Genomic DNA, 21,315 nt, shown 5'->3' with positions numbered 1-21,315 from the left:
ATCCACATTCCACTAATGTAAAACCCTTGCATTTTTCCCTGTTGTGTTTTGGGTCCAGTTCAAAGAGGCACATTCCTGTACAGGGCCAACACAAGCAACTGAAATAGCACAGCTACCCAAAAACGGGGAAGACTGCATCTCCTGCTTTTGTCATGATTCCTCATTTCAGTACATAGTCCACCTTTCCTGGCAAACTAACGCACCTGCAGCTGAGGAGAAGCACCTCCAGCACTTGGGTACCATTCTTTGCTTCTTCCTATTCCAGACCACACAAAACCAACGGAATCTGGTCACAGTATGTTTGGCTAACTTAAGATTTCCTTGACACGATTATCTTCACCATCACCTAGTTCTAAAATCTAAAACATATAAAAGCAAAACATCAGACTGCCTCAAACTATTTAGAAACCTTTCTTTTTAATTCCCCTCCACCTTCTTTCCTTCACCTGAAAAAAAGGTGATCAAGATGAGCGGCGAGCCAGCAGAACACTGATGAAAAAAAACAGATGGTCTTTATAACGGTCAAAGCATTCATATTACTGTGGGTGACCACAAATTCCCACCCACTCAGCATCTCCTTAGACACAACTGCACTAATGAAAACAAAATGAGAAAAAGGACACAGAAAGATATTGCAACCCCACAAGGATTTTTTAATTCCCTCCTTCCATCCTTACCCCAAGAAGCAATACATTTTCCAATGCCTCCACTGCAGTACCATGGGAAGAAAATTTTGCACCGAGGAATGTCCTGCTGGACACTGGCCCAGGCAACTTTGAGCTCAGTCAGCGGAAGAAGGCAACAATATCTTCTCATTTCAACGCTCCCCCTCCTCCTTCATTTCTCATCTGTTAGCTTGTGTCCTACTTCACGCGTAGGTGATCCTCCAGGATCACCTTTCCACTCTCCACATCTCAACTTTCTGGCTTCACAACAGCGCAAGCAAGGCACAGCTCCAACTCCTAACAATGCTTACACAGTTCCTCGTGTAAGGCAGTGAGACTCTTTGTTCTGGTTTATTCCGGTGGTTGCTAGGAATAAACATACAATATTTGCCATTTTCTCTCTCCAGCAAGTTACGCCGAGTATTATGGCTGGGTGAAATCAAAGCCCTAACAGAAATTTGAATTCAGTGTGTAACCAGATTGAGATAACCAAACACAGTGCTGCTGACAAAGTTTGTAGAAAACAAACAAAAAAATGAACCAAACCAAAATCCCCATAATGCAGCCCTTCCTCTCCGTAGGAATCTACTGGGGGTATCAGCGGGGGGAACAGTTAACAGTCTGGGAGGCCTTACTACAGGGGCTGAGTAGGGACAGGGCAGCGCAGCAAGGAGTTTCTCTCACCCCATGACAGGCAGGGTTTCAGTACCTGGTGCCAAAGTGGGCGATACTCCACTCAGGCCCACTGGTACAGCAGCCCTGCTGACACCTCTGCAACGTCCTCACCTGAAGAGCTGCTTACAAGAAAGTTGTGTTGAAGTGTAACTGAAGACACCATCTGGCCTGTACAACTTTCATCACTGGCAATAACAGAAGATTACTACCTACCAACCTTGCAAATCAAGTTAAGAGAATTTTGTTAGAGAGTTCCGTAGAACAAAAATAATAAAATATTTTGTATGAAGTATGTAGGGATTTCTTTTCAAAGGAGAAAGCTGGTTAAACAAAGTGAGCATCCTTCACTCACCCGGTGAAAATCCTAAAACAATAAAGCCCTTTTTTAAAAAAATAGATTTTAAAAATTTAAAATTTCAAGAGCAATCAGGAAATTCCAAATATCATTACCAGCAAAGTAACTTCCCACCCAGCCAAATTGCACATATTTAACATTTTTCTACTCCACGCTCCCTTGTTACACAGCAGACCACAATGTTGTTACAGCAATTATTTGTTCTTATTAATGTGCTTTATAGCATAGAACATGTTATACAAAATTAATAACGTGGCAAAGAAAATATGGTTTTCATTTGGACATTTTAATCTATTAAAGTCACTAGTTCCTCATTATCCAAAGAAAAAAACTCTTTCTAACAAAGCAACGGATGAAAACAAAACAAGACTCATTTTAGTAGAAGCACACGTTGGTTTCTGATGCCATTAAGTCTTTGCACAGGAATTGTACCAGGTGACTGAAAGCAGTCTATAACACCTGCACTGCTTCTGAGAACATGCACAAATACACCCATTTTACCTGGCCCTGCTCCTCAACCATAAATCCTTTTGAATTTCAGACTGTATCAGTTTAATACGCACAGCGACCCTCAACCACGTGTAGGCTAATTTAAAGCCGCAGTGCTAATAATTATCCTTTATAAAGAAACAAACAAAAGCTTTGCTTGTGTTAACAAAAGCGTTGTTAATTCAGCATTGTCCTACCGATGAGCGTGTAGGTTAACACATCAGCATCACACAAAGTTTTGCTTGCTTAAAGAGAACAGAGAAGACACTCCAGTACTGAAAGTGTCGGGTTCAGAACTTCACCAGTGTACCAGAATATTCAGTGCCGAGGGTTCCATTCTGCAGCTGCAGGACATCTCTCTTCAAAAAGGAAAAAGCATTATTACTCTTTGTAGCAGCTCCCAGTCAGGACTGGGGGACCCTACTGCACCTCAGCAGACACAGACAGGTGAGACATACCCAGCTCTTACCTGCCCGAAGCACTGCCTGGAGTCAGCGAGCAGTCCCATGGAAGTCAGCTGGGCTGGGGGAAGTTAAACAGAAACGGGCTCATGAGTCAGCAGCCTGACGGCTCTCAGTCTTCCAGCAGGACCGCAGGTGGGCTTCCTTCCCCCTCTTAGGACCGGGCAGATCTGTGCCAAAGCAAGATCTTCCCTTTGTTAAACTGGTGAAACCCCACGATCTTGTTTACCGAGCGCAGCGAAGCGAGGTGCTACCGGCACGCCGGGCAGGCTCGCAGCCCGCCCCGACCGCTCACTCCGCCGCGGGAAGTGAGCACAGCCACGGCCAGCCAGGTTTTTTATTTCGGAGACGTGCCCCGAATTCCCGCTGTGTGACGATGGGGGGGGGGGCCGGGACTCGAGGAGTCAGCAGAAAAGTTGGTCCTTCTGCGGCGCGCTGCCTCGCACCGTGTCGCGGCGGGGGGCTCAGCGTTCCCCCCAACTTCTGGGGACGCTCCGGACCCCCTGCTCCCACGACGAGCCGCAGGCACCCCCCCCACCCCGCCGCTCCGGAGAGCCGGGGTCGGGCGAAGCAGGGGCTCGGCCCGGGCCACCCCGGTTTGCCAGCGGCGGCCGCGCCGGCTCCTCCCGCTCCCGGGGGCGAAACTGCCGGCGCCCCGGGGCTGGGCCGGGCCGGCCCGGGCCGTGGGGGGGAGCGGCCACCGCCGCTTGCGGGGCCGGGGTACAAATCCCGCGGCAAACCAAACCTGCCCACCCGGCCCCGAGTGGGACCCGTCTCCCCGCCGCCCCCGCGGCAGCCCCTCACCCGCCCCGTAGCTCCCGGGAGCCGCCGAGACACAAACTTTCACCGCAGAACTTCGGCGGCCGGCCGGGCTGGGGAAAGGGGACCCCCCCACACGCACCCCCCCGTCCCCACCCCGGTGACGGGGCGGGCAGGTAGAGCCGCCGGCCGCCCGCCCGGCCCCGGCCCCCCCGCGGCCGCAGAGCCCGAGTCACCGCGCGGGAGCCGCGCTGCGTCCCCGCCGCGCAGCGCCCCGGGAGCCGGGCGCGGGCTGGTGCTGTTCGCCGTCCCGCACCCCGGAGGTGGGACGCAGTGGGCTCTCCCCGCGCCGGCACACGGACGGATCTAAGCTGCCGGGCACGTCATAGCTTGATTTAGCTGTTGAAACGGGTAACGTGAGAACTTTATTGTCGTCCGTGGGAAACGGGATGACAGAGAGAAGTGTCGAATTAGTGCTTACTAGCACTGCATATGCGCCTTGCAAACATTATCAGCTTCTTGTGACAACAGAGCAGCCACGTAGATAAATGACATTATCTCTCTCTAACGGGCACATCACTCTGCTTACATTCCTTCAAGGAAGTCCGTGAAGAAATAGCTCTAGCTTTCGCAAAGACGGAGTAAGCACAGAGTTCTGGCTTCCCAGAGCTGTGCTCGAACCGCTTCCATCCGCCTCTCTCCCGTTTAGCTGTTTTGCTGCAGTTCTGCGTCCCTAGAGTTACCCCGGCACTGCCTTCTGAAACGCTCCCCCGGTCACTGCCCCAGTCCTCGCCTATGGCACAAGCCCTTTCTCGGAATCGCAGTCGCGTAACGCTTCGCATTTTCACAGCATCTTTTACCCTAACAGGTCTCACATCATCTCACACACCGTTGCAGTCAGCGCACGGGCATCACTTCTCCAACCAGCGAAGCGTGACCACCTTCGGCGTGAAGCTGGACGTCGCCAACCAGCTCAAGATGGTGGTTCAGAGCAGGCAGTACGGAGCTGTGTGCTGCTCTGATTTCCGGGGGGGCTTAACTAAGCAGAGTGTAATTACCCCGACCAGAGCTTAGGCGTTGGGGATAACACATGTTCATTGAAAAGTGCTCCAGGATCCGAAGCAGCTACAGGCAGCCAAGACCTGTGCTCAGCAGTGCTCCCTTTGGTTTTCCAATCCAAGTGCTAAGCCGTCTTGCTCCTGCTTAGTTAGGGTTGTGGGAGTATATATAGCCTCACCGTGGTGCTATGAATTTTCTCTCGTTTACTCACTTAATGATGTCCCTAATCACAGTTCATTATGGCAGCTAGCAGCTCAGAACAGAGCCAGGGAGCAAAGATTTTTCCTTCTTTTTCTTTAAAGCCAGCCGTGGATCCTCTTTTAAAGTTCGGGCGAGTAAAGACTATCTCTCACACCTGTAGCTTGTCTGGCTCCCTAGCAGAAATAAAAGGGGAGGAAAAAGTGAAGGAAACAGGTTTAACAGCAGACTGCATGCCAGTTGCTTACTATTTAACAAGAGTAGAGCACGTTTCCCCTTTTAGACAACCTGGCAGACGTGATACTATGATAACCATATGCCCTAACAAAAAAATGCAACATGAGATCTAAATTACAGATCTATTAGTCCCTGATGGCCAGTGAGATTTTAGAGAAAAACAACATGCCTACTGAATTTTGGTTTCCTGAGGTAATACACTCAGAAGATTGTAATGAAGGTCACTGAAGCTTCTAATAAGGATATACAGATTGACCTGCTGAGTGTTGTAGATATAATTTTGCTCAATAAGTACATGCTGCAAACATATTTTTTCAGATTGATCTACTCCGGCTGTACCCATCAACTGATTAAAGTCATATATAACACTGAAAAGATCAGATGTCTTAATTTTTTTTTCAGTTAAAGGAATAAATTAATTGCTTTGGGATAAAGCCAAGTCTTGTTTTAGAACTTAATAAAGAACTCCCATACACTTTGCTTATATAATACTTGTTCCACCACAGGTTCTTCCAGTGCAGAGGGCATGTTACAGCTATAGATTTAAGAATCTTTATGAGATTAAAAATTCCACATGCAAGTGAAATTAGACACTGGATTAGGAAGCTCATCAACTACGTAAATGTAATCGGCACCTTTTGAAGCCTGACATGTAGCAAAAAAGAAACAAATGACGAAAGGGTGGCAGCAGTCTGCCTGTGTCAGCAGGGCTGATACAGAGCCAGTGCCTGCATCAGAAACCCTATTCTTGGGGGGTTTCTGCGTGTTTCCTAGGGCTTCTGCTAGACAAGCGGGTCGATGGTTAAAGTAGCAGAGGCATCTGCCGAAAACAGTGCGGCAGCGGCTGACGGTGATGCCTCCTCGCAGTAACAGGAGCAGTCACTGCAGTTAGAGAAGGAAGGTAACAGGCCATGAATGGAAACCGAAACCTGCCAAAAACTGCAGGTCAATTTGCTGAAATAAAAACGCCTTTACAGTAAGACCGATTTAGGCTCTTTAAGCACATTTTCTGTGTAGTTTTTCAGCTCCACCTCACAGAGACAGCCATGGAGGAAAGTTTGGCATGGAGAGTAGGACACAGTTACCCAGGCTCAGAACTGTTTCTCTGTGGACTGCTGAGGCACACTGTGTGAGCCCCCTAAATCCCTCCGTGGGCCCTAGGACCATTCCTCCGTGAGAGTTGGGACAGAAACCATGAGTGTCAGTGCTCTGAGCTGTTAGGAAACCCCTCGCTATTGCTGAACTTCCTACACAGCCCAGGTTTCCATTTGACATTTTTCAAAGTTTATGGCAAAGCTAGCTCAGCCACCTATACAGATACACAAGTCAAGGAGTCAGAAGTCAAGATTCTTATATTTAAAGAAAAATTTAATATGAAAACCGTGACTCAAGTAACATCTGTGACCAAAATGTGCCTGTTTGGCCTGATCCTTCTCCAAAGGGGAAGGATTAGACCTTCAGAGTTTTTTTCAGATTGGGCAAACTCATTCCAAATGCCATTATCATTTACTGCAGTGAATTTTGGGATGGGCCACACTGGCAAAGTTTCAGTGCTGTGTGTTGTATGTCAGTATAGAACTGATTAGACAAACCTTTGGTGATTAAAAGCATTTTATCATTATGAAGGTGTTTTTTGCTCTAGGGCATAAATCATTCAACAAGTAGTTTCATTTTATTTCCTTGAGCTTTTTTAATTTTCTGCTAATTATCTAGAAATATACCACCTATAACATGCTCTTTTTCTTAGTTTGGAGGTTAAATTTTCCTTTAGTAAGCATTGCTATGGGGCATTTGCTTGTTTCTTTAAAAAAACTGATTGCAGCTTGGTATAAAATTCATTTGCTCAGTAACTGGCATGCTGGGGTAATTATCAAAGCCTTTCTAAGCAAGTTGGGTGCTTGTTGAAAAATAAAGGCAATTCAAAGTGTCTGTTGTTCTTCAGCTATTACAAAGTTTCAGTTTTAAGAAGTCTCTGCAAACAAACCCAAGTTGACTTAAACACTTCAATGGGTTAACTGTGAAGCTATTTTATTGTAACAGGCTCCTGTCTCAAAAGATGGCCGAAAGGAAACAGTAGCTGCAATCTTTTTTTCTGAAGGTTAGCGCAGTATCTTACTCCAATTCTAAAATGTTCTTCAAATGGCAGCTACTACCCTGTCAAGTGCTGCAGGGCTGGAAAATGCCTCAAGATGTCCTGAAAATTTATTTTCTGAAAAAGTTAATTCATTCTGTATCTAAAAGGCTGGTGAGGGATCCAGCCACAAGTGCAAACGGAAAGGTTAAGATTAGCTACCCTTCTTTTACTCTCTCTGTCCTAGCACTGGGCTAGCAGGGTGTATGTATGTTCTCATGCTATTATATGATACATTTGCATCTTAGGCTGAAGTATATCCAGTTTTGCAGGCTCCATGCATGGAGGTTTTCAAGACGAGACTGGATAAAGCCCTGAGCAACCTGGCCTGACCCCGTGGCTGACCCAGCTGTGTGCTGGAGGTTGGACCACAGGCTTCCTTTCATCCCATCCTATGTGAGTTGTCCTGTGCAGCCTTCCTGGATAGCCCATCTAAAAACTGGGAGGTTACCCTTTCACCAAAAATATCTCATCTCACTCTGAAAATGAGATTTGAAGACTGCTACCCTAACCACAGAATCACAGACCACAACTGAATGAAAGAGGTCCTTAACTAGCATAAAAAGGCTTTCTGTTCAAATGGGGTTTGTCAAGCAAGGAGGAAGTTCCTCTGAAAGCCTTCATCACTTTCGTGAGAAAATTCCAAGAGGTCTTTCTTCCCAGGCCTTTCGATCAGTGGTTGTAAAAGCTATGTAACATTGTAGTTTCTAGTTCACCTAGTTCTTGAGAAGGGGGTAAATTTATCTTTGTTCTGCCAAATAATGCTTGATTATGGTACCTACTGGAAGAGAATAGCCTATTGTATTAGAGTGGCTAGCTGGGACGGTATCTTTGGTGTTTCAGTTATCAGTTTCATGATGTTCACACAAAATTAATTATGCATTTCTTAACCGTTTCATTCAAATGCTTTAAAGGCATTCATAAAGATCTTGAAGGGTATGATATTCATGCTTGTCTTTGAATTTTGACTGAAGGGACATTAGCAGATCGTCTCCATCCTTAATGTGGAGTCTGTGTTTTTCAGCTCCAACTGACTGCTCTTAGGCATTACATAGACTGAAAAACCCCCCACTGAAACCCCTCTTAAGGTGACATTACTGTCTTTTACATGACTACTAAATCTCATAGAAGTAAAATCTTAATATTGTGCTTTGGCCCCTACACATCCCCTGAATGTGAGACAAACAAAATTGTCTTACTCCCAACAGCACTCTTGACAGCAGAAAGTTCTGCACTGATTCAACATCTACTGACAAGCTGTCCGGATAAATCGACAGAGAAGCAAACTGATACACGAAACTGAGTGTGCCTCCGAAGTGATTCACAATCTGTTGAAACAAGACACCATACAATTAAATATGTAATTCCAGTGTTCTTGTTCCTCTTCTATCCCAAAATACCTGGAATAAAATGCACAGGTACGGTGACATGACAGTCTGGCAGCTGCCCTGAAGCACAGGTAAGGGAGGATTGAATGAAATAAAACAGTATAGAGTTCTTTTAGTCAGTGTCAGCGTTGTACTACATGTTGAAGGTCTGCATTGCTTATTAGGACAAAAGGACATATTTTGAACCCATTCTGACAGCCTGGATTCAAACAGTGAGCAAACTGTGACATTATGGTATTCATATGTGCCAGAAAAAAAAAGTAACTGAGAAATTCAAGGGCAAATGAGGATGGAAAGTAGAATGAAGAGTAGGCAGACTGACAACCAGACACCATACAGTAGGAAAGAGACAGAAAGAGAATTACAGATTAAAAAAAAAAAATCTAGCGTGGGCAGAAGTCCCAAGTGTTTGGTCACTGTGTAATGATTCACATATGGCCAAGTGTCAGTACTGTCCTACGCCTTTGCACCTCTGTAAGGCATTATTACAGGGGCAGTCTAAGGAAAATGAGGTCAAATATTCTATGCGAGATGTAGGATGCATGCTGGCTAGCCTGAGATTTGGAAGAAATTTCACTGCTCATCACACACTTCCCCTTCCCATATAAAACAAAAGATAGGTTTTGGGGGGTGTAACCAAGAGAGGCCTATTATTGCCTGTGTTCTGCCAAAAATATTCTCACAGCTGGGATTTTAGATGAAGATATTACACTGAGACAACAGGGATTGCTCTGGTGGGCCATCTTCTTCTACCTATAAACTTTTACTCCAATTACTATGCTAATATAGCTAGATCTGTTGGCAGTATTTGATGGAGTTGACCATCATGTGATGCTGTTTTGCATGAGAGCTATCAGGGTGGATAAAGCTGTACATCTCATTATCTTATCCCTCCTCCTAGCTGGATTGTTGTTTGGAGTTACGCGTGCTTCTGGTTCTGGGAACGTCCTCACGTATTAAAAGCTCTTAGTTAAGACTGGGAGACGAGACGGATTTGGGAGTCAGCAGCATGCAAGGGCAATTAAACTCTGTATCTTCATAATAGCATAATCAAGCTTTCCAAACACGAAAGTGCATAACTTTACACTCCAAAAGGAAGAGTAGCCTGGGAAAACTAAACTTGCCTCTAATATTGGACAGTTCAAAGAGGAGAAGATCTGGAAGAATTGTTTCAGCTCAGGCTGGGAACTAGGCTTGGAGCTATTCTGGGGCGATAGCAGGCAGTTCTCTAGCCAATCGGATTTCCCTCCTGTCACATCCTTGCAGCCATTTTTCCTTCCTTCATGCTCTGCTGCTGCAAATGCTGCAGAAGAAAGTGCAAGTGAACACCATGGTGGAGCCCCAGGATCATAAAATCCTAACACTTCTCACAGGTTTTCTCTTGGCTTGGCTCAGCTCAACTGTGTATAAACCATGTTCTCCAGGATATGGCTTACTTTCTCTTTAGTAATTAGGTTTCCCAAGAAGATTTTTCTTTATTTTCAGGAAACTTGTTCTCATGACCAATCTAGTTTTCCCTCATTGATTCCATGCCCTTTTCTTCTTGTTCTATTCCCAAAGGAAACAATAATAGCTCACTGCCTTCTTTGTGGTAACCTGTTACATGGTGAATCATTGCTTTCTACTAAGGAAACCACTACTCAGAGTAGATTGTTTTCTTAATAGGAAGAAATCATCCTTCACCCTGTGTTGGAATTCTACAATGAACTTATCTCACTCATGAATTCAGTGTAAGCCACCTGCTTTCTGTCTCTGTCTCATTGTAATGTGCCGAATAAAGGTGGTTTTCTCAAAGGTGCTTTAAATGACCCATTCTCCTGGGCAGGACTTTCTTTAGATTTGTGACCACTGAACTCACCCTTTCCAGATGGTATCGTAATTTTCCATCTCTCCGTCTTCGGAATGAAATTTAAGAATACTTGATAGTAACTTGGGACAGACGATAAACTTCCGCATATGCACTTGTGCAGTGCTTTCACTGCTAGAGACTGTTATTTCACATCTGGAGAGGCGAATATGATCTGTCGCTTCATCCATGAGAGAATCTAAAATCATGTTAGGGTTCATCTTTATGTAACAAAACATCTACGTGCGCAATTGAGCACCTGTAACAACCAATGGAACTGTAGCATATTATCAAGTGCCTTTCCTAGCGCACAGCTGATTTGGGCTTCACAAATAGAATGAATGTTTATAGCTATTTTTAAGTGTTCTTCAAAAAAATGTGTGCTTGGGAATTGAATCAAATTTTGGAAATGGAAAAATGTTTTTGTTGTTATGTAGTTTTTGGGGTTATGTTAATTACTGTGGGAAAACAGCTAAAGAATAAACAAAGCAACCTGTTATTCTTTTGTTTGCTTTACAAATAAATGCTCTACCTCATAATTACCCCTTTAAAGCTAAATGCTTAGGTACAAAATACATTGTTTAGGAAAGCTTTACAGTTGTAATGGCAAATATTTCACAGTATTTGTAGAACTAAAGCATAGATCGAACTGTTTATTGTGCTGTTTACAAACTGCGAAGTTCTTGGTCAGTAGGAATTGAAGTTTTTTTGTATGAATGTTAGACAGGAGAAGAAACTGCAAGAAATGTGGGCCTTGTACACATTTAGCATCCTTAACCTAACATTTGTGTGTTGTCGTCAACTACATTTTCCAACTACAGCTGTCTTAAACTACTTTTTGATCATATGTGTTGAGGTCAACACATGTTTAAGTCTACATACATACATGACGTTGTGTAGTCTTTTGATTTATAAATATATCCGTGTGTTCCTCTGTTTCAAATTTGCAGGTCATCTAGAAAGATCTGAGCTTATGAAGCCGATTGAAACTCCCAGAAGTGAACTAAAGTAGCAGGAATTTTTGTTTATTTTCCTTAATCTCTTTCACCGGCATCAAATTGGTGTTAGGTACACTGTTGCTGCTTGTGACAGTGTAATAACACCGACTGCCAAGCTATGTTTTCAAAAGCAAATCAATTGAAATAGTCAGGATCTTCAGTCTCATCTGCTGTAAAAAAATCCCATATGCTAGGTAGCTCACAGGGAAACCATTATCAGCAAATCCTGTTGACATCCTGCTGTCAGAGGACCATACACCACACAGAACCAGATATATTCTCTCACTGCAATTCGGATTTATTAACCTGGAAGTCCAGACCTCCACAACATGAAACTCGGCTCCTATTCTGTCTGCAGCCTGGGCCACTCCAGAATCTTCACTTGTGATTGCTCTTCTCACACCCCAGGACCTGCAGACAAATTACTGCCACATCCTTTCTTCCAGGTGGAATAACTAACCAGCTGCTAGCTGCCAGCTGTGAAAGAACAGATTTTAAGGAGGACTGCCCCAAAACCATCCGCAGGGACTAACAAGATAGAAAAATTCAGGCTCCCACTGAATCACCAGTTCTGATACCACCAACCACCGAGTTACATGGTGGGGTGTGTGTGTGTGTGTGTGTGTGAGAAGAACGATGTTTTAGTAAAGGAGGTAAACGATATTTAGCAAGTGAGATAAGGGACGGTTTGTCTTCAGATCATCTTTTCTCTCCAAGTGCCTGCAAACATGCTTTTAGAGCATATTTTTTAATATAAGGGTAAGGAAACCTCTGTCGAAGGTTGGACGAAAAGAGTTAGCAGCATTTGCTCAGGTCTCCTTGTCCCCAGGTGTATGCATACTGCTGTAATACTACTCTGGGGCTGCAGGCTGTGGGTATGGTTTCTGTTCTGCCACCCTACCAGTAAAATGGGGCCTCTCATTTAGCTATATCTGATCATGATTTGCAATTGATGGATCAACTTCAAATAACATGTATGAAATTCACCTTGTGACATAAATGTATCTTGTATTCAGCACCTGCCTTCATAATGCTCTAGCAGCTGCCTGTGGAGATTGTATTATATAGAAAGAGACTTCTAAGCCATCAAAAAGGTCTGAATGCAATCCTTTAAGAAGATGACAGTAGTATGAAACCTAGTCATTTTCAATAAATGAGTTACCACACCTTTCAGGTATTACATTTGCCCCTGAGCATCCTTTTTCATTTCTGCATTGGTACAATTGCACTTGCTGCTTCAACTAGGTCTTTTTCCCCCTTGTCCTAGTGTTAGAAAGCCAGAACCACCACCATTACCGCTATCACCACCACCACCAAAAGATGGGATAATTTTGACAGGAGAAGCTGCAGTATCAACTACATGCAATTTAACATCTTGAATTGTACAGATAAAATGAGTTCTGCGTCCTTTTACTGTATAGTAGCTTTGGGTGTATGGGTAGGTTGAATATTCAGACAGAATGGCTTTCTTCTGGTTCACAGGCCCACAAAGACTGATGCTTCATAACATGAAAATTTCCTCTAAGTGAGACAATAAAATACCCTGTATTCCAGGAATATACACTTTTTCATTTCAGATGATATTAATCACTGATGAGAGCAAGTCAACAAATGTCACATTTCTGATTTCCACTACATACAGTGTTTCTTGTAAATCAGTGTAAATATTTGCAAGCATTTACACACAGCTACTGCATAGCCTATGAGGAACACATGTCACGGCAGAAGTAGCAGTTTACAGCACTGGGAGACTAAAATCCTGTTACCGACTGACAGTTTCTAAACGGAACAGGTAACGTATTTTGTTCTGGCATGTCCATGCTCTTCTGCGTGAGCATGAGTAACCACTATGTGAATGCTGCCAAAAACTTTGGGTTGAGAGTCCTGAAGGTAATGGTGGCTGTGGCTCACTCTCATCACCCAAGCCAGTGCCCTCCTCCATATTCATAGAGGCTGAGTCATTATTTCCACGGAGAGTCTGACAGCCACTGCAATTCCTTGTTTCTTTCGCTTCGAGCACATCTAGATCTTTATCTGCTTCTTCCAGGACTGTTTCTCAGAGGGAGTGTAAGTCCTGGTGATGCTATGATTATTTAGAAATTCCTTTTAGCTGTTGTCAGTCCCTTTCTCAAGCAGTGGAAGAGCAGCTCCTCAGGCTCTCTCCGAAGAGACAGTGGCCAGCCAGGAAACCGGTGCAAAAAGCTTAGAGTTTCCCACTACACGTAGCAATCAAATGCTACGTGCTTGGAGGAACTGCAAGGGAAAAGGTATTTTATCTGTAAATAACTAATCCCACATTTAGCAGTACCTGTGTAAATCTGCTGGGAGTCTTCGGAGGCTGATGGGGCAGCTCTAGAGTTACGTCGTTTTGAAGAGCCCCACGTAAGAAACGAGTGCATGCTCAGGAGAACAGTGGCTCTATCCAAAGGTTAAGGTAGACAAAAACATTTCAGGAGCTTGAGGAAGAAAATTAGTGTGTGAACATGAAAACCTGAGGAAGGAATGAAGAAATTAATTATCAGACCAAGGGAAAAACAAAGAAGCATGAAGAAAAACAATTAGTAGTTGAAAATGCTCTCGAGTCTGGTAACCTTGGAGAATGCATTGAACTAGTAACGGTGGTTGCTGTCACTTAAGGCAATTACTGGATATCATATAAACCTTTTTTCAAACCAAGACACAATTGTTTATGTTTTAGGAAGCAGCCATCAATAGTGAAATTAAATATCTGAATGAATGCAGGAACATGTTCTAATAAAACATGAAGGAAGTAATCAGGGAAGATTATCAGTCTTGTCAGCCTGATATTTAGCAGTGATAAAAAAAGCAAGCCTGGTGCCAATGTACTTCCCTTTTTTGCAAGCTGAGTCTATATAGCATAATATTAAATGGCAGAGACTTATAAAGAGTTTAAGAGCTTCTCTGCAGGATGGAGCTGAAAACACGCACAAAACTGAGATTTACACTAGATTATTAAAATGGTTTACTCTTAATACCAAACCGGGGCACCCCGGGATCAGGAATAACTTCCTGTGATTGCACAGACCAGGCTCTGGTCACACAGTTGACCTGAACAGAAGACTAATGAGCTGCGAAGAAGTGAGGCTTTATACTCTGGCCTAAAAGACAGCAAGACTTGAGCAGCCCAGGACAGGAATACAGCACCCACTTGCAACCCACTGATCTTTTTTCCGTTGTCCCAAGGGAACAAGTGAATGATGGCGGTGCCCAGCTACAAAATGTTGTCTCAGTCTGGAGGTTCCTGATACAAATCCCCATGCAGGCAGCCAAAAAGGAGGTCACTGCTTGCAATTACAACCTGACACTGTACCCAGGATACGAATAACACCCAGCGACAGAGTACGGCCTCTGCCTGCAACTATAGCTCAACAGATGGAGTAGCTGCTAAGCTTAGCCTGCAGGATTGAGAAATGGATTTTTTTGTTTTGTAAGTAAGACCGCGCGCAGATGAACTGAGGATTGCCTACAGATCACAGAAATAAAATCTATTACTTAGCTTTTTTTTAGGTCAACATACTGCATATCACCCTCCTCTCATCCCTTTCCTGCTTATTTTATTCCAGAAAGTTGTTTGCTTGCTTTTCTCTAGTGCTCCAGCTGAACTTCAGCGACTGAAATCAGCGTCCCTTGCTCAAAAAGCCTCCTAAAATTATTAATGCTCATCTTTGATGAGATGGCTTAAGACAGGTAACACAATATACTTGCATGTGATTTCACTTTTTTTTCTATGCTTTTATTATAATCTTTAAGGCACATATTTGATGAGGTGGCTCAAGCAGGTAGTAAAATATGTTCGTATACAATTTCATATTCTTTTTCTGTGCTTTTATTGTAAATGGGATTTGGATTAAAACCCAAAAAATCCCCACAGACGCTTTTGTCAAAGTTTGTGTCAAAGCTTCAGTTCTCAGCAGATTCTTCCTGAAATCTCAGAAGGCCATTTTAACAACTTCGGAAGTTATGCACTTCGTACTGAAGTTCTAATCTCTTTCTTAAAACACCGAAGTTTCTACTGTGAGGTGGTAACCATTTTGGATAATGTCTGCACTCCTCTAGGCCCTTTATAGAACCTTATGCAGCTTTATTCTAGACCAGGCTCCAAATCCCTGAAATATCAACAGAACAAGTTTTGTGAGATGACATCTTCAGGCTAAATCTTTGTATCTACCTTAATTATTAGTGTAAGTATTAAAGCGATCTGCCTGAGTGAGTTTTTCATTTGCATGAAGACAGCTGTCTCTGTCCCTATCTGCTTCTTCGCTTTAAATTGACACTTTTCCTAAGTTGATCAGAATGCTAAAATTGCTTATCATGAGTCAAATTTCCAGGATTAAGCTAAAAAAAGGTAAGTATGTCTGGAGAGAGCCTCATGTGCACTGGGTAGAGACCCACAGAGGGAGTGCAAGTGAAAGATGTAACTGATTCATAATCTTAAAAGCATAAAACATTGCCTTCTGAATGTAGCTGCTGCAATTTGTGATTTATGTCAAACAATATATTGATTTCTCTGTCTTAAGAATCAGCAGCTTTCCCTTCTGATTGAATTCTAATTACTCACTCCATAGTTACATTGATTTTAACAGACTTCTGGACAATTTTGTACCAGGCTGATTTCAAATTACGTGTAATGAATTCGTCATCACTATGTATATATATCTTCCATTCTACGCCAACTTTAAAAAGAAAGAAACTGCATTTCCTCCCTTCTGCACAGGCCCAACTTGTGCTCAGCTTGTACTGCACTCACCCAGAATGGTCAGCTGGCCTTAGGCTGCACTTCGTCATGTCTCTGGGGAGAAAAGCTAGAAAGGAGCAGTTCATTTCATTTGTCTGAACCCAACGATGAATACTAGTAAACTGTGATTAGATTCATCATGTAAGTTAGCATTTTCAAACAAAAAATTCAGTCACTTTCCATGCATTATGCCAAAGTCAAGAAAATCTTCCATCTGCACTCTCCATAGTATGAGTAATGCAGGTTAAGGATAGGTAGGTCATATTTGTGCTGGTTATATACTTGTGTAAGGGACCCCTTAGCTTGTGTATGGGGCAAAGTTCCCCACCAACAAGCAGGCAATATATGAAGCATGGTAAAGACTAACAGCAAAAAGTTTAATTATAGCTTTTTGATCTGTGCCCTTTGCAAACATTTGGCCACAGCCCCTCTCTGTGTGTGTGCATCGGTAGGGGAGAGACATGGATTAGACATCCAGGTGCCACTTGGGTGCTCGGGGTCCGCCTTTACACCCTGAAGCCACGGGTCACAGGTGACGGGCAATGAGGTGCCCGGTTCAGTCCCATGGGGCTGTCCCCACACCCCTCGGCCTGCTCCCAGTGTCACCCCTCCATCAGGGATCCTCTTGCCTCCCTGCCACGCGTACGGGCACAGGCATTTGCATAAATCAATACCACAGCCTGACTGTTTTGCACTTAACTTCAGGGAATCCTTTTCAGCCTCATGGTTTTATTTCCATTTACCTTGGGCAATGGCTCCCTACTCTTTTGAATTATTGCTGTATAAAGGAGCATTCAATATTCAGTCAGGTTGAAAGCTGCTGATTGTATTCATCAGCTTTAATAAGATATGTTATTAGATCTGATTTTCTTGAATTATCTATAGATCAAGGATATGATCAATGGTAGCCTTTAAATATTTCCAAGTCAATATTTCCAGAGATGTTTTCATTCAAAAGGACCTGGAAGTGTTTTACAGCTGGGGGCCCAGATTCTACTTGCAGGCTTCCTTTAGGATTCGTTTTCTTTCTTCTGAAGTTCATCATTTTGGATGCAGAAGTTCTGATGCCAAATGTGGTTGAAGCAGTAGAATATCCACAGGTCCAGACCATACCTGATGTTCTTATTATACAGACGCAGTAGTAACCTGGAGTCCTATTCATGGATGCATCTACCCTGTGACTTCAAGCCCATGTTGGGGTGAGACACGGGCATGGCCCCGTCCACTCCCACCACCGTCATTTCCATGGGAGGAAAGCAGGTGGGCAGAGCCTAGCTGCGATGTGCACCCACTGCTCTGCCCTTGCCCTGTATCCCAAAAGGACCCAGCTCCTGCCCTGCCCCTGCTGCCCTTCAGAGATGGACTGTTACCTGCTCTCTGCTGGGAGGAATGCAACTGCAGAGCATAATTTTCAGTGTAAATGGTAGAATTGTGGGTGTGATACAGCAAAAAGAAATTAATAGAGAAAACAAATTAATTTAAAATCAAACACATTAATTTAAGATCAGACAATGATTTTACAGCACATACCTATTGTGCTTTCAAAATCGTGCACTTACTACACACACCCGTTCTGGAAGAGACATACAGAAGTTTTACTGCAATGACAAGTTGTTTTCTTTTCTAATGAGGAAATAAACAATGAGTTATTCTCCTTTAACTCTGCAAGTAGAGAATAATTCCAGTAGGCAGGAGAGCTCAATGATTTTACATGTTATTTTCTAAAGTATAAAGCTTCCCATGGAGATGAACTTTCTTACAGTCTCTGGCAAGCTATCTGGTGATTACTTTGCTAAGAGTAGTAAATGATCTAAAAATATGTACATCATCTGTTGAAGAAGAAAGCAAATTAAAAGAGTTCTTTAAACCTGAGAGCTGAGTGGTTTGTTCTCTGTTAAGATAAATGCATCAAGTTAGGGTTTACTCTGAGCAACCTAGCAGAAAACAATCTGCATAAATAGAAGAAATTTTATCAGACAATGAATAAAAGATTCAAATCGAAAATTTGTTTTGTTTAGTTTCTATGAGGACTAAAAAGAACAAAATTACCAGGCTATTTCTTTCCCCTTAAAATCTTTTTATAGATAATGGTGAACAGATGATTCCATCAAAGTTCAGTTGTGATGAATTCAAGACAGTATAATATCATCATCCATCTTCTTGATGAACCTCATCATCTTATCTTTAGTCTAAATCCAGGAGAAAAACTGAACAAGCCATGCATCTACACACCTCTTCATTTAAAAATTACACCTGAAGGTTAGAAAACGTTTAAGGTCAAACTTCCAAGCTACCATCTGGAGCTCATTTAACAATTGCCAGGAACATCTGCCACTACCACACATGCCTAAGACAAAACTTAGCCAATATCACCTTTGCTTTTAAGGGCATAATCTTAGAGTCACATAAGCATCGGCTGAGATGCTTTGCTGCCAGCAGTCAGAGTTTAGTGCAAATTTAGTGCAGTTTGGGAACCAGTGGAGCCATTAATATATAAAGACAGTTTTTAGTCCTTAACGCAGTGTTCACTGTCTAAAAGCCCCGTCTCACAAATAGTAGTGTCACTTACAACTTTGCAAGACGATACATAAAAAACGTTGTGGACAGGGGATATCTCCTGACTGGTGAGGACTGAAATGCAGTCGTGAGGTAGTCAAAGTGGCCCATGACAGAGGGACTGGAACTAGATGATCTTTAAGGTCCTTTCCAAACCATTCTGTGATTCTATGAAAGTAAACTCCCACTACTGCTGTTGGAGCCGCCCCTCTGCTGCGGCAGCAAGGCAGCTTCAGCTCCCAGATTGTTGAAGGCAGTATTTTTGAAAAGTGCTGTAAGTGAAATATGAATGCAGACACTTAAGAGCTAAACAAAACAAGCCCTCAGAGATGGGTATAATATTCTCTGAACTTTTATGACAAAACTGAAAGATATAAAAATCAGAGAAACACATGACTTACAAGGTCTAATTCCTCAGAACTCCATGTCTTTATTCATACTTTAAGATGCAGAAAATCCCACTGGCTATTAATTCCTTACATCGGGAAAGATATTTAGAGTTTCAAAAATACTGTAAGGTTGCTATTCTTTACTTGCATGAATTCCTGGCAGCAAGAAGTAGATGATGTGAGAAGAAGACCGGTATTACTAAATACAGGAGAAAGGTGGGGTTTTTTGATGGCCTGTGTGAAAATTATCCACTCTAAATGATGGACCTGACATATAAAATGTCAATAAAGATAAGATGAAAATTTTAAGAAGGAGACATTTTACATGAGTGCATCATTAATTTAGTGATTTGATCACAGAGGACAGATGCTTTCAGACATGCTTAGTGTCTCAAATATCTGTAGTTTGGTTAAATGTCATGCATCGGATTATTTTCCATAGGTGAAAAAGTAATACAATATATTAAGTGTTTAGTGATTCATCTAAGTATATAGTGATTTGTCTGTGCTATGTAATAACCAATTCAAGATAATGCATGTGTGTATTAATAGGTATAATGAATAATTTAATTCCATTTACAGAACACTGAATTTGTATTTGAATGGTGTCTGGAAAGCAGAGAAAATTGGAATGATTGCTTTCATTCAGTTGAAAAGCTGTGGATGTGACTAAAAACCCCACATTGATTCTGGATCAATTTTCCTTTGAAACTGAACAACAGGAGTTATGCTCCATATCTTTTCTTTATGAGGTTTTAAACTACTTGTATTTTAACAGAAGACAGAATTTAAATCTTACCAGAGGGACAGGAGTTATGGAGAAACTGGTAGTTGTCTCGTGGTGTGGAGAAGATTAATGGAAAGTATTGTGTTTTGTTTTTCTTTATTATGGCTAAACATATATCTGCTAAGAGATTGTCATCAGATTGTGTTTTTTACAGAATCTTTATGTGTCTGTATGAAAATGAAGAGAAAGGTGCTTGCAACCAAACATCCAATCAAGCAACTATTTGTTTTCCAAAATGCAGTGCACTATTGTCAAATCCGTGACACAGAAGACATTGAATGTGAGCTCCACCTGGGCTTATCTTTCCTGTTCTGTTCAGGAACTTTAACTGGCAGAGGAAGCTGTTACTTGGAATGTGTTTTTGCATTTTTACTTGATGTCTAGAAATTGTTTATCTTCAGTAGGAGCTAATTTTTTTCTTCGTTTTTGAAAGGCCTCTAGTCTGAAAAGTCTGCTCACGGCTGAAGCAGAATTTGTAAGCAGGCTGGGTATCACGGTGCAACTCTGAAAACACCTCCTCACCTGGTCCAGATTAATTTAGACTATCACTGAGTCCTCAGCCTGCTGAATCTTCCTGGAGTAACTTTTCTATGTTATGAAAATTTAAAAATATCTGCTTTTGAGAAAGAATTGACAAGTGAAAAAGTGATAGCTCTTCACAGCGTACCTGCAGATGTAAAGCAAAATATCTCCAAAGCTCTAATTACAGTAAAAGGAGAGAGAATGCTGCTATTAATGGTAAACTAGATTTATGAGATCAAATATTTAAAAGTTAGAAAAGCCTAGAAGTTAAGATTGACAGGCAAACTTTACATGATTTTGTCATACATTTTGCATACTTTAAAATAGCAAAGAAAGATCATGCTCTGTCTTTAGCATGGAGCAGGAGAAAGAGAAGTCTGAGCAGAAACCTGCATGGGAGTTGCGTATAAGAATTCAATAATGTTCTTTTAAATAGACTTGGAGCTTTTTACTGGGTTATTTTAGTTATTATTTTTTATTTTGCAAATAATGCCATAACACTAACAAAGCTAATGGCTAAAGCTATGCTTTGTTTGTTTGTTTGTAGTTGGTCAGCAGCTGTATTTGCTGTCCATGTTTGCTAAGATGCATTTTTTGTATTGTTGAAGATATGTAAAAAATAGTCACTATTTATTATGTTAATGCATGTCTAACATCAGCCAGCATCACCAGCTACTGCACAATACCTTCTTTGTCCCTCTGCAAAATAGGGATGATAATACTGTTTACATCTGGTTTATCTCAATATTGTGTCATGCTCATTAATCATGTCCTACCAAGCAAGCACACTTAAGCATTGGAAATCCTGGAGGAAGAGTGAAAAAAAAAAAAGGAAAAGAAAAAGCAGAACAATTTGAAATCAAATTACATTGGAGGGTGGGGGAACTTTAAACCTGGGGCAAACTAGTATCAGCTGGATGTTTTTGACAGAAAGACGTTGTGTGGCCAATATTTTCCCTTTGCTTTTATTGAAGGTATTTATAGGTTTTAATAACTGCAAAGACTCACGCTCCGCATCTGATGTTACATGCTTTGTTGTGGTTA

The 21,315-nt window shown here is 42.4% G+C and overlaps 1 protein-coding gene across 20 annotated transcripts in view; it reads right to left on the bottom strand.

Moving 5' to 3' along the window:
* The window catches only part of CHST9 (carbohydrate sulfotransferase 9), a 147,078-nt gene that overhangs the window by 92,125 nt on the left and 33,638 nt on the right, over positions 1-21,315 (bottom strand). For 13 of the 20 annotated variants that reach the window (XM_075416269.1, XM_075416260.1, XM_075416281.1 and 10 more), the window contains 2 exons: positions 13,570-13,752; positions 2,654-2,815 (listed from right to left, as the gene is read on the bottom strand). The gene's annotated coding sequence lies outside the window, so the exon portion shown is untranslated. Of the gene's footprint in view, positions 1-203; positions 225-2,653; positions 2,816-3,449; positions 3,539-13,569; positions 13,753-21,315 lie in introns of those variants that run through there. The other 7 variants (XM_075416266.1, XM_075416278.1, XM_075416262.1 and 4 more) reach the window with 6 other exon arrangements.

This window comes from Opisthocomus hoazin, chromosome 3 (genome assembly GCF_030867145.1).
Source record: "Opisthocomus hoazin isolate bOpiHoa1 chromosome 3, bOpiHoa1.hap1, whole genome shotgun sequence".
In the NCBI taxonomy this organism is placed as follows: domain Eukaryota; kingdom Metazoa; phylum Chordata; class Aves; order Opisthocomiformes; family Opisthocomidae; genus Opisthocomus; species Opisthocomus hoazin.
Note: the sequence above shows the minus strand (reverse complement) of the source record. Positions and strands in the feature narration are given on the sequence as shown.